The sequence below is a fragment of the Trichosurus vulpecula genome, chromosome 8, assembly GCF_011100635.1.
Source record: "Trichosurus vulpecula isolate mTriVul1 chromosome 8, mTriVul1.pri, whole genome shotgun sequence".
Taxonomy (NCBI): domain Eukaryota; kingdom Metazoa; phylum Chordata; class Mammalia; order Diprotodontia; family Phalangeridae; genus Trichosurus; species Trichosurus vulpecula.
In genome coordinates this window covers 205,347,749-205,359,942 of record NC_050580.1, presented here as the reverse complement: position 1 = coordinate 205,359,942, position 12,194 = coordinate 205,347,749, and the positions used below count along the sequence as shown (strand labels likewise).

At 39.8% G+C, this 12,194-nt stretch overlaps 1 protein-coding gene across 1 annotated transcript in view; it reads right to left on the bottom strand.

The window, feature by feature from the left end:
- DPF3 (double PHD fingers 3) overlaps nucleotides 1-12,194 on the bottom strand; it is a 420,028-nt gene that overhangs the window by 361,552 nt on the left and 46,282 nt on the right.

Here is a 12,194-nt window from a genome sequence, read left to right as displayed (position 1 = left end):
TAGTAAAGTAGAAAGTAGGTTGGGTTTAGAGACAGAGAAGCTGGGTTCAACTCTCAGCCCTCATTCCAAGTCTAGCCCTGCCACGGGCTGCCTGTATGATGCTAGTCACTTCTCTGGGGTTTGGACTAGATGACCTCTGAGGTCTGCTCCAGCTCTAAACCTATGATCCTGCGATGATCCTTGCTACAAATGTGTTCCATAGAGCTTGTGCAAGGTCCAACCGTGAAACTTCTAGACTTCCTAGGAAGAACAGAGGTACGTACAGTGTCATTTTGCTGTCACTCTAAAGAATGTTGTTTCAAACTTCTCGGTTGAGAATCAGGAAGTAGTGACTAAGCCAAAGCTAACAAGTTCAGCTGAGTTCTTCGAAAGATACAGTTCCTATTTATAAAAGGTGCTGGAACTTAAGAGCAAATAGGGCTCTGTGTAACTTGCAGTTGTTCACAACTTTAAACTACAGAAACCACAATTTGAGTTACGGTTGAAGGTTAGACCAAGAGATCCTTTTGACATCATATTTTCCTTGCTATTGTGGCACCTTAAAAAGGAGGGGGGCAAAGCAGTTTCCTGAATAGCAAATATATCTCTGTTATTTGCAGTTGCTCACAATTTAAACTATAAGAACCATGAATTTGAGTTACAGTTGGAGGTTAGACCAAGAGATCCTTTCCCCTGGTATTATCATACCTCAAAAAAAGAGGGGGTTAATTTACAGTAATTACAGGAACAAAATGAATAAACAAATGATTAAAATTTTGGATATTCTCAGCATAACAGGAAAATCAGTAACCTCAGTGGCATCAGGCCTTCAACAAAAAGTTCACACACTTCTCTTTCAATCAACAAGCATATATTAAGTGCCTACTATGTTCCAGGCACTGAGTTTAGCAGTGAGAATATGGGAGAGAAAAAAAAAAGCAAAAAATAGTTCCTGTCCTCGAGGAGTTCACATCTCAGGAGAGGTAATCTCTAAATTCAATCAATAGAGGAGGGTTTTGTAGTTGGGGTTGGTTATCCACTACCATCACCACCCTCAAGGATTGGGGGGCGGGGAAGAAGTGGAAAAGACCATTGGCCTTCAATTCCGGACAGATTATCTTTAAAATCCAATTATCCTCAAAAGAAGTTATTTATGACAACTTGAATGAATCTACCGAGTAAAAGTGCACGAAAAGTGATAAAATAAACCGAATCAATGTAATCTTAGTCTACTGTAAAACTCTGACCAGCCTAGACATAGTGTGATTTCCCCCCCACACCCCAACCCCAATCCAAAAAAAGTACATGTGGGAGTAGTAAGAGATTCGGCGGCACTTTCAAATCCCAGGAAATGCTCATGTGGATACAAAGAGTGGTTAGTCTAACTTGAGGTGGGTGGAAGTCATATGGAAGGAAGGGAGTGCAGGGGATACTGGCTTTTTCTTTAGAAAAAAAGCAATTTCTAAAATCCAGCTGTTCAGTCCCTACCCCCAAGTGCTCAACCTTAACACAAAGTCCATTATAATTCCAAACAGGGTCGAAATCCCCAATTCCACACGCCCACCACCACCATCCCTGTGTTATTATTTTTTTTTTACAAATGATTTGGAAGAAAGACAGATTCATAATTATCTTATATGGCAATCAAGAATATTTTCACAGAGATAGCTGAAAAGATTTAATCAACTGGGACAAAGTGGGAGACAGAGAAATAGAAACAATTTCATTATAAGGTTCCAGCACCACAGGCCAGTCTGGCCTTTGAAGGGAGAGGTTGTATGGTTCTGAGTGGGAGTTGAGCTTAGCCTTAATTAAGAAAAGAGCCCTGGGTTGAAGGAAAGTTAGGCTATAAATCAGAAATAGATGGAGGTGTGAGGAAAGGGATTTCATTCCTATGCACAATTTGTTTAGAGAGGCCTAAAAGTGCCAATACCAGAGATCTAGCCGGCTAGGTGAAGGTTCGCAGGTATTACAGGTTTATGTAGGTGGGAAGTCAAGTCCAGAGAAGTCTGTTAAGGCAGAGAAGGGCAAACAGGTACCATAGGCCTAAGATAGCCAGAATCAAGAGTTTGAAAGGGTGGAGAGAATGAGGGAAGACAAATTAGTACCCAGTCAATACCAGAAGGGACCCCTCATCTCAGAGCAAAAGCTCCTGGCTCACTCAAGTCTGCTTTATACTGCCAGCTATGTGGGAACCACTCTCACCTAATCATAGCCAGCAGACTATGAAGGCAATGAAACAAGCCCCCTGATTGACTGAGGGGTATCAGATGCTAGGATTACCCAGGAAGGGAACATGGGCAGAGTGGGGACAGCATAGCCAGAGAAATGGGTTCAGCATAAGTAATTTCAGGAAGCATTTATTAAACATCTATCGTCTTCAGATAAACAAAAGTAATATAATGCACATTCTCTATCCTTAAGGAGCTTGCAAGATAATAATGAGACATTTGGGCACCACATGCCATGATGAGTCACCTGTGCAGAGAGGAACCAATAGCTATGGTAGAAGGCCTACTTTGAAGGAGAGAGGAAGAGATGATATTTGCTAACAAAACAAGTCAGTTCACATAACTCTGTTATCACTGACTTTGTACTAATCTGTTTTGTGTACTAAAAGTCTGTCACTTCTGCCTGAGAAGTGTGTTGTTGTTGTTTGTCCTTCAATTTCAAAGAAGGCCAATGATGTCATGGATGATGTCTTGACCTACGTGTGAATTAGATTTAATCGAGGCAGAGCTGCACGAAGTCATCAGCCTCACTCTCTTCCAGAGTCATCGAAGTCCATTGGCAAGACAAACGTCAGGATGACTGGCGATGGCCCAGGATACACTGAATGACCTTGACGTCTTGGATGTCTGACCAAGCTCTAAGCACTCCACAGTGCCTGCTTCAGCCACCTTTATGACCATTGGAACAAATTGTTCTCATCGGCCCATTCCACCAGAGAGAGTCTTCACATGCCTGGGGTAGGCATTCCGCTAACTCACCGATGTGTTTGGGGCCTGTCAGTTACCCTCAATCTGGTTTAGCCTGAGCCTGTCTGCAGAAATGGTTTACCAGGGTATGGCTGCTGTGCATGCTACAGCGTCTTGGAGCCACAGGTGAGAGTGCCAGGTGGACCCCAAAGTTGGAAAGCATCCCTGGAAAGGGCTCAGCAGCCCTCACACCAGAGGTGCTAGTCCTCCCTGAACACCCGACACAACCTGCCTGAGAAGTAAATATTCTCTCAAGATCTCATTCAGGTCTAAACAAAAGGTCTGAATGAACTGCCTAAAAATAAGCATTTAGAGAGTGCCTACTGCATGCAGAACCCAAACTATCTCTAGATGACTTGCCAAAGCAAGATACTTTGAAAAAATAAATAAATAAATTTTTTAAAGATACTTTGAAATTGCATTTAACATCAATGCATGTGGGTTCTGAGCCTTTTTATTTATTATTTATTCTGCTGTAAATTTATTGCATTTTATTGTATATATTATTTATTATTTTTAGTATTTATTCAGCTGTAAAATGAGGAAGTTGGACTAAATGGTCACTAAACAAGGCAGCAGATGGCACGATGGATAGAATGCTGGACTGGAAGTCAGAAAGACACTTCACTTCTGCCTGCCTCCATTTTCTCATCTGTGGAATAGGAATAATACTAGCACCAGGGTTGTCGTGAGGATCAAATGAGACAACATGTATAAAGCGCTTTGCAATCCTTAAAGCCTAATATAAATGCTGGCTTTCATACAATGGCCTGTTCTATCTCCAATTCGATGAACCTTCTAAACAGTAGGAGAGGAACAAACATATAGTGTCCATGAAACTGTTATTCTTGGAGAGTACGCTAATTTCCTTCCTCAGTCACATTCAGCTAGAATAGAAAAAATAGCCGAATTGACCATTAAAGCACCCTCATGGCAGAAACCTGGGAGTCCTCTTACAAGGACTGCAAGTGCCCTTTGATGCATAGAAGGGATCATATTATACACCTATTCCAGGTATCATATGGAAAGATAGCCTGGCTTGCTTCCCCGAAAAAAAAAAAAACCAACCTTAAGATTCCTGGGCAGCGTATCCAGAAAGGGGATGAATTTTAGTAGGTAGTTGGGAAGGGAATTAAAATTAAAATGAACCCAAGTCTCTGCTGATCTCACTAGGGCTTATAGGAGCCACTAAGTCATACTGATCTAGAATGTTGTCGTGAATCAGGAAATACACATCGTTATGCCAAGTGAGTGGGCCACAGTTAAAGAACCTCCAAAAGTATCTGCCAAGTAGTAATTGGACCTTGGGAGAACTGGGTTAACAGTCAATAGATTCCCATGAGCTCACCAAGAATCACCCTGCCTATGTCTGTGGAAAGGCTAGAAGTCATCAGACAGCTCAAGAGGAAATTTAATCCCAGGGGACTTAAATGGATCTAAAAGAGAGGCTCCAGTGTTAACACACAAATGTACAAAGCTAAATATTATGGGTGAGTTTGTCCTCTCTCTCCATTCATAGAACTACATATGTACATGGCCAACAACACACCCCCACACAAGGATATTTATATACATTATGGCAAAAGGCAGCATGGAGTGGTGGATAGAAGGCCAGTCTCAGAGTCGGAAGGACTCGTTTTCAAATCTGGACTGTGAAACATACTGGTTGTTTTATCTTGGCCAAGTCACTTAACTTCTTGATCCCTCCAGCAGTTCCGTTAAACAAATCTGATCTGCACTGATAAAGAGGTTCACTAGCAGAGGTTGCTTACACTGATGGAATCATAGCTTCAGAGCCAAAAAAAAAAATGTCCATTGTATCATTATGGGAAGAAAATTGCCCTGGAATTCAGAACACCTGGGCTCAAGCCCCAGCTCTGACAATCACTAGCTACATCCGTAAAATTAAGTCCCAGCCTTGGCTTTCTCCTCTGTCAAATGGGGATAGTAACATTTGTATTACCTAACTCCCAGGGTTGGTATGAGAATTATATAGATCCAAGGCTGGAAAGGACCTCAAAAGACCATAGAGTCCAACCCCCTTATTTTACAGATGAGGAAACTGAGACACACAAAGGATATGACTTGCCGAGGGTCACACTGCTAGTGAAGGTCTGAGGCAGGATTTGAACTCAAGTCTTTCAAGAAAACCCCAAATACGATCAGACATGACTAAACAACAACTTCCTGACTCCAGTCCTAACACACTATCTACTGCGACACCCAGATTCCTACTTCTCTACCTAGCTGCCGATCAGGCAAGCAATCAGGCAATCAGTAGCAGGCAATCAGAAGCTGGATATGAACCCAGGTCCTCTGACCTGAGATCAAGGGCTCTCTCCCTTGTGACATGCTGGGTCAGCATGGGCTAGCATCATTGCTGCATACTTATTCTCATCTAAACACAGTACATATATATATATATATATATATATATATATATATAGCTAATTCTCCTATAATGCTTATCTACAACAAACTCGGTGGTTTTTAGTACACACAATCTCATTCATCCTGATGGTATCACCACAAAGTTTTACTGATGAGGAAACAAGCGCAGAAAAGGAAAACTGTTGTGGTTTTTTTTTTAATTGGGTTGCCCAAGATAAGTTCAACAGCAAATCTATGTCCCACTATCATCAAATAATTTTTATCGAATGTTATGATACGTATGACACTGACCCAGGCATTATAAGCTTAAATACAGATTACCTGACTCCCAGCCTCTAGCTCACAGGGGTCCTTATTTCATGACCATATCAGCAGCATTTTGTTCCCTTAACCCATCAGTTACATATATCTTTGTAAATACTATAATAGCTAGAATTTATAAGGTGCTTTAAGATTTGCAAAACAGTTTACATATATTTGGGCAGCTAGGTAGCACAATGGATAGAGCACTGGGCCTGGAGTCAGGAAGACTCCTCTTCATAAGTTCAAATCTGGCCTAAACAGTTGCCAGCTGTATGATCCTGGGCAAGTCACTTTAACCGTGTTTGTCTCAGTTTTCCCATCTGTAAAATGGGCTGGAGAAAAAAAATGTCAAACCACTCCAGTATCTTTGCCAAGAAGATCCCAAATTGGGTCATGAAGAGTCAGACCTGACTGAAATGATTGAACAACAATTACATATGGTATCTCACTCAATCCTTACAACAATCCTGTGAGGTAAGTGCTATTATTAGCCACGTTATTAAGTGCTAAAATAATCTACTAATTGGGGCAGCTAGGTGGCACAGTGAGTAGAGCACCGGCACTGGAGTCAGGAGGACCTGAGTTCAAATCCGGCCTCAGACACATGACACACTTACTAGCTTGTGACCTTGGACAAGTCACTTAACCCCAATTGCCCTGCCTCACCCCTGCAAAAAAAAAAAAAAAGAAGAGAAAGAAAGAAAGAAAAAAGAATCTACTAATCTATTCCCCACTTTACAAAAATCAAAATACTGGGGCAGGCAAAGGTTAAGTGACCCACTCAGGATTACTCAGCTAGTAAGCATCTGAGATTTGAAGTCTGGTCTTCCTGACTTCATCTCCAGCTCTCTAACCACTCACCCACCTAGACACCTCCATTTTTATACCATAATAACCTAACCACCAAAATTAGCTCACCTCAACTCCACCACTTGACACATGGCCCACAAACTTGTAGAGAGGGGCTGTCCAATCTTAGGTTTTTATTGAAACAACAGACAATATATTTTGATTTGCCATCTTAGTGAAAGCTGTGACGTAGCTCGGCTTCATTTACTAAAACATTTATGTAAATTTCTATGCTTGTAGGCTGGCTGCATAAATCGCACTGCAGGCCAACTGCATTTTAGATAGTCCTGTCATAGAGGTTCAACCTTCCTCCAGGAACAGTCCCCTTGGGGTTAGAATCTCTCCTTTTGTGCATGTGTTCTCTCACTTGAACATCAGCTCTAGACCTCAAGCTATGGGACTTGTCACTCTCTTCTCAGACATGATGAGAAGATAGCATTTCCCTGATTGACATATTAAGTTAATTTTGCTAGGAGAAATAAAAAAAGATCTTTATCACTATAGATGGTGAGGTGTTAACATCCACTGCAAATGCTGTTCATAGGGAGTCAAAACAAAACCAGCACTGACTTCTGAACCACTTTCAGTATGGTTTGGTTGCAAAGGTTAGTATTCCATCTTTGTTAACTCCTATTAACTGAAATCATTCCTAGAGCTCAGAAAGAATAACCATGCCCTACACTCCCACCCACTCCTCCCCTCAAAAAAAAAGTCCTAACTTGGTCAAACAACTCAATCTTCTAGGAAACCTGCAGACCTCAGAATGTTACAAATTATCTGTAAAGCAATCTACTTCTTCCCCTAAAACAAAACTTTTCGGTGTTTCGGTATTTAGTTAATAAATCAGCCTTTTCCTTAGAATCCCCAGATGCTTAACTCGCTATTTATAATAGTATCGCTTTGGATAAGTGGGTTGCAGTCTCTATTTCTTCTATTAAACAACCCTAACAAAGAATTCATTGAGATGAGAAGGCTTATCTTTAAGACAGGTAACATCCTTTCCCTCCCCAAACCACATACAATTAACATATAAATGAGTTGGTAAAAGGACTTCTTTGAGAGGTGGCAGATTACAATCCTCAGCTAATAAGTAAGTATATTTATAAAAATTTAAAAGAAAGAAAAAAATTCTAAGTACCATAAGGACATAGATAGTCACAAACTGACTTCCCTGGGGAAGATAATTTGGATGCAAACGCTACTTCTTCCAATGAAGAATATACAACATGCAAAATATACACATGAAGATCTATTAGTATAGTTCACCCATGTGGACATGCATAACCTACATCAGCAACACACACATACTTTATATGTAATATGCACGCACACACATACGCATATATACGTAAATATGTGGGGTGTATGTGTGTATATGTGTGTGTAAGAACCCTTGCACTCTGTGTGACGATCAGCCAAAACTATATATATAAATCCAGCCAATCAGGGAACCACTCATCATCCATTCCAATTGGTCAAGTCTGCCACCAGCACCATCCTGGAGGAGAGGAGAGCCAGTGAATAGGATTCCCCTTTGAAAGAATGCTGCAGATGCAATTAATCCTTACAAGTCCTCTTCAAAGAGAATATTAACATTTTAAAAGATTCAGAAACTAAGAGGTGAAGCAGGGAAGTAAGATTAGAAATCCTAAGGGACAGTCCAGCATTAAATGGAGATCTGGGACAAAGTGCCAGGTCCTCCTTCTCAGGAGATATTCTGTTTACACAGGAAGTATGAATAAGCAACTAGAAGAATATAAACATTCCTCTGCAGCAGTGAAGAAAGTGGCTCAAAACCTATATACCTTGGTGTGACTATGGCTTATAGTGGTTCTCAAGGCTTCTATATTTCTTTATCCCTAAGGAGGGGGCAATCTCGAAGCCCTATACTGAGGTGGTCATACTTGCCCAGAGTGTGGGAATTATATGCTTAAATTGCTAGATCTGGAATGGAAGTTGTAAACCTTACTCTGAAATAATGACCAGGTCTGTGGGATGAGGGAAAAACTGAAATCCAGATCCAATTTCCCTCAGTAAACCTGAATTTTTTTTTGGTCCTTCCTGAAATGAGTAGAAATAAACTGTGATTTATATTTCCCTCACCGTTCTCAGCCTTGAGCGAACACCTATAGAGCACACTCCAACACATGCTTATAAAGATTTCAGCTTGTTATAGAATTTAGTAATAAACATCACACATTCTCCTGTTACACATTTATTTGACCTTTAATATTTTGCCTGAGATTCCCGGGAAAAAATGCCAGCCACTGGTCAGTTGTTATAAAAATACCACAAACTTTCATCTTCTCTCTCTCTCTCTCTCTCTCCCTCTCTCTCTCTCTGTCTCGCTCTCTCTCTCTCTTTCTCTCTCTCTTTCTCGCTCTCTCTCTCTCTCTCTCTCTCTCTCTCTCTCACACACACACACACACACACACACACACACACACACACAATTTATATTGTCTTCTAGACAGGTTTATAAAAATGCTTGAGTGTATGTTTTTAAGCCAACTTTTTTTTTAATATAATGAATGGCTGGGTTCAAGAATAATATCGCTTAATTACTAGACAGGTCACAAATTCATAAAAGGTACATATATTGCTAAATATTACATGGGACATAGAGCCATAATGAACTGAAGGCTGGAAGGTACCTTGGAGTTCATCTAATCAATCCCCCTCCCATTTTATAATTGAGGAAACTAAAACCCTTCTTACATGAAATGACTGTCCAAGTAGATAGTAGGATCAACTAGAATTTGATCCTAGGTCCTGACTCCAAATCCAACATTGTTTGCAACTGCACCATGCTGCTTTTGCAATTTTTCAAAGAAAGTTCACTTTTATATCATTTCCTAGAACACTAAGATTCTCTTCCATTTACTCATTGTAAAAAAAGATAAGGGAGATTCCATTGCTTTTGATAGTTTGTTCAGGCCAACCATCAAATATCCTACACTCAGCTGTCAAATTAATCTTCCTAAAGCATAGATCTGAACATATCAACCCCTCAGCCCCCATTCAATAAAGTCCAGTGGCTCTCTATCACCTCCAGGATCAAATAAAAAATCCTGTTTGGCATTCAAAGCCCTTCACAACCTGGCGGCCTCCTACCTTTCCAGTTTTCTTACACCTTACGTTTCACCCCAACCCCCGCCACATACTCATCCAGTGATACTGACCTTTTTGCTATTCTCAAACACTCCGTTTCCAGACTCTGGGAATTTTCACTGACTGTTTCCCATGCCTGGAATGCTGTCCTTCCTCATCTCTGCCTCTTGGCTTCATAGGCTTCCTTCAAATCCCAGCTAAAAGCCCATCTTCTAAGAGAAGCCTTTTCTGATCCCCCTTAATACTGGTGCCTTTCCTGTTGACTGTCTCCTATTTGTGTGGTGTATATCTGTATATACATAGTTGTTTGAATATTGTCTCTCCTCTGGGACTGTGATTTCCTTGAGAGCAGGGTCTGTTTTTTGTCTTTCTTTGTACTCCCATTGCTTAATATGGTATCTGGCTGACTAACAAAATATTATTTGAAAAAATCCTCTGTTTATTTCTACCATTTTATTTTTGTGAATTTGGTATTCTTCATGTACCTTATGTAAGTAAACTGACAGGTTTCAGAATGGTAGTGCAGGGTTCCACACACAATCAAGGTTATTTCAAATGTTCACTTCAGCACAATCAACTTAAAATTTTGAATTCAATTAAAACAAAGACAAATATGAGTTCCAGAGCTTGTCTTCTTCTACTTTGGGTCGTTTTTTGTTTTTTTGTAACACTACAAAGTGGGATCTAATAGTCGATTTCGGTCTGAAACTGAAACTCTGTAAAAGTTAGGAAAGTTCTGGGGTGACTCCATTGAGGTTTGAACTTCACTTCTAATGACCTGTAAGGAATGCCCCCAAAAAGAACCTACATATGCAATATACTGGAATCAAGTAGGGAAGCCATTTTCTTTCCACACTGACTCTTGCCTACCCATTTCTTTCCAGAAGAGCTTGGGGGGTAGGGGAGCGGGAAAGAGAACAAAATGTGCTTAGGAAGCCCTTACTTTTAATATGAATAAGGGTGTACAACCCGGGTTGATCAGAGCCCAGGCTATGCAAACTTAAAAGGATACTGAAGGTTTTGATATAGAATATGAAAAGTAACAGGGGGAGGATCAGGAGACTAAACTGAGAGCAAAAGTCCTAGTTTCTGCCAGTTTCATTACTACTCTATGAAAAATCTCTCCAGTCCGTTAAGTAAGGGTAAGGACACTCACCTCCCCAACCTGTGGTATAGGTGCAATGAAAGAAAAAGTCTGCAACAATTCTATTTGCCAGGGTGAAAAGTTCCATATGAACAAACAATTGCCATTAGCTGATTTAAAGCTGGTAGGGGTCTTACAGGTCATCTAATTCAACCTATTTGTTTTACAGATGAGGAAACTGAGACCCAAGGAGTTAAATGACTTGCCCAAAGTCACTTTTTTTGTAGGTTAGACACAGGCATATATTTAAAAAAAAAAGGAACAATCTAAAAGCAAAAAAAAAAAAAAAGCATGGAGCATCAGTGTAGAAGATGGTGACTGAGGGACTTAGTAAGGTACAAGGAAAAAAGACTCGATAAGGAGTGGGAGTAGAGCAAATTTTTTTTAAAAGACAGACCTATAGGTCTGCATCAAATGAATTAAAAATCCTAGAAATAAATGGTGGGAGAGGAAACAAATGAACATAAATCTTAAGAAGGAATGGAATGGCAGCTAAGAAGTGGCAATGTCAGGATTTGAAGTCAGTTTCTCTGATTTCGAGTCTAGCACTCTTTCTACATTTACAAATCACCTTTTTCTCTTGACAACTTTATTTATTCTAGCAGGCAACATCAAATATTCACCTTACATTAGGGGCAATAATAGCCTTTCCCAAACCAAAACTCACCTTCACATTGTCACAAATTTAATATTGAACATAAATACAACAAAACTTTCAAACTATTTATATTCTAATTAAGTTTCAATTTCAAAATGCCATAACTTTTCAATCAGTCCTTATGCCCATCTAGATTATAAGATCAAAGATTTAGAACTGGAAGGAACCTTAGAGATCATCTCCTCTATACCTTCATTATACAAATGAAGCCCCAATAAGATATACAGGCAATGGGGTATAGAAATCTATCTGGCCCTACAAAAAAGTAAGGGGAAAAGGGGGAGTGGGGTGACAGAAAGAAGGACAGACTGGGGAAAGGAGTAATCAGAATATATGCCATCTTGGGGTAGGGGGAAGGTAGAAATGTGGAAAAAATTTGCAACTCAAAATCTTGTGGAAATCAATGTTGAAAACTAAAAATATTAAATAATAAAAAATGAATTAAAAAAAAACAAATGAAGCCTCAAAAGGTTAAGTGACTTGATCAGCTTCACAGAGGTCAAAACTTGAACCCCAGGTCTTCTAACTCTAGATCTACCATCCTTTCTACTACATATACCATGATCTTTTGTTTGTCCACTCATTTTATACATTTTTCTTCTCATATGTAGATGCAGTTAGTTCATATTCTGCTCTGGTTCTGCTTTTTTTTTGCTCTCTGTTATTTTATAAGGGTCTTTCCATATTTCTTTATCCTCATACTTTTCAGTCTTAATTACATCTTAATTAATTAACTATATCACATTATGTTAATGTTAGAATGTAAGTTCCTGAGTAAGGA